The following is a 2,056-nucleotide window of genomic DNA, read 5'->3' on the forward strand; positions in this document are numbered from 1 at the left end:
GGGGCTTATTAATAGAAGAAGCTGTAAAACCTATAAAAATACAATTAAAAGTTCAATGTCAGTTCTACTTACTCCTTCACATTCTCCAAAGTGGTCCAGTCAGCCAGATTCAAGTCTCTGATGGGCTGGTTCTGGCCCCGGGGCCTTAGGTTTGACACAACTGTGTTAGAGTGAAAACGGGGGACAGCAGATGACCTTGGTGGTATTACCAGCCAGGTCAAGCAGTACATCCTCCTGTCTCACAGGCGGAAGTGTCCAACCCAGAAGAGACTTCACACCAGTTCGATGCTGCCTCTCCTGCACTTTAAGAGGTACTGAAATATTTCACATGTCTGCTACGACCACGGGCCTATTTTACCTTTCATGTTAACCCAGCCCTATGGTTTTTAGCAGAAGGTGCTTTGTGAGTCATAACACTTGGCACAAAACTAGATTTGGCCAGAGTGGTTGTATAAAAATGAACAGGCTTTAGAAAACCGAGGCCTCCCTGGCTTTTTGAGTGCTTCCTCTATGACTTCGTAAATTTTCTTTGACTTTAAATTATCCATTCACAATGTGTGTACGAGTTGTTTTTAACCAAAAACATTTTTCTGTGGAAATACAGTCAACATCTGGTCCCCCATATGGATTTAAATAAATACTGTGGTAAAATACTATCTGGCTCAGGTTTCAATGACAGATCACTCAGAGAAAGTAGATACAAAACAAAACTAGGCAGTGACAGGCTTTATTGCTTGTACACGCGTGTCTTGGTGATTAATGTATCTGTTTCTGTAACTGAGGACCAGCCCGAGGAGAACTTTAGCTCATGCCCTCAGTTTTTGCTCCTTACCTGTGCCGGAAACTGCAGCTATGCAGATCCTCTGTGAGGCCCAAGCGCACTCACTCAAATATTCAAGTGAAAAACAATTAAAAACAGACACACTGTTCATTTCGTGGGAGAGTAAGCACACAAAAACAATGTGTTCTGCTAAAGATTAGAAACAACTGCACAGAAAATTGTTCCCAGTTACAGTGACGGGATGTGTGTGGGGGGGTTACAACATACATTTACTGCTGCAGGAGAAGAAGACCCACTGTGGTCCCTGGTTTCCACAATAACATCCCCAGGGAGGAGAAGAAGTAGACATGAACAAGGAGCAGACCGGAATCAACACTGGAGCCAAAAGTAGGGCAAGGTAGATTAAATATCATACTGTGGAAGTGCTGTTGTGAATAAGAAAATGTTCAGATTCAATCTGTTATTTTGTTTTTAGAACAGATAGACACTATAATGGCACTCAGTCATCCAAATTATTGAATTCAGGTGTTGCAATCACGTCCATGGCCACAGGTGTATAAAATCAAGCACCTAGACATGCAGACTGCTACTACAAAGATTAGTGAAAGAATGGGTTGCTCTCAGGAACTTGGTGAATGAAATTTCCTTGCTACCAAATATCCCACAGTGAGCTGTTAGTGGTATTAAAACAAAGTGGAAGTGACTGGGAATGACAGCAAAGCAACCATAAAGTGGTAAGCCATTCACAGAGGTGCATCGTGCACAGAGGTCACCAACTTTCTCAGGAGTCGCTACAGACCTGCAAACTTCATGTGGCCTTCAGATTAGCTCAAGAACAGTGTGTGGAGAGCTTCGTGGAATGGATTTCTGTGGCTGAGCTGCTGCATCCAAGTCAAGCTGCATCGCCACCATTACAAGCGTCATATGCAGTAGTGTACAGCAGTGGAGACGTGTTTTCTGAAGTGATGAATCACACTTCTCTGTCTGGCAATCTGATGGACAAGTCTGGGTTTGGTGGTTGCCAGGAGAATGGTACATGTCTGGCTGCATTGTGCCAAGAGTAAAATTTGGTAGAGGTGAGGTTGTTTTTTCAGGAGCTGGGCTTGGCACCTTAGCTCCAGTGAAAAGGAACTCTTAAGAGTAATGTGGAATACGCCAGGCACAAACACACGCACACACAGGTATGTACTGCCAACTTCCACATTTATTCAGTCTTTGTGTTATGACAGCTGACTCAGTCTCACAGTCTGACAGCTCACGAGCCCAGCTGATCTC

The sequence above is a fragment of the Haplochromis burtoni genome, unplaced genomic scaffold (assembly GCF_018398535.1).
Source record: "Haplochromis burtoni strain Fernald_Lab_line unplaced genomic scaffold, NCSU_Asbu1 Contig_53, whole genome shotgun sequence".
Classification (NCBI taxonomy): domain Eukaryota; kingdom Metazoa; phylum Chordata; class Actinopteri; order Cichliformes; family Cichlidae; genus Haplochromis; species Haplochromis burtoni.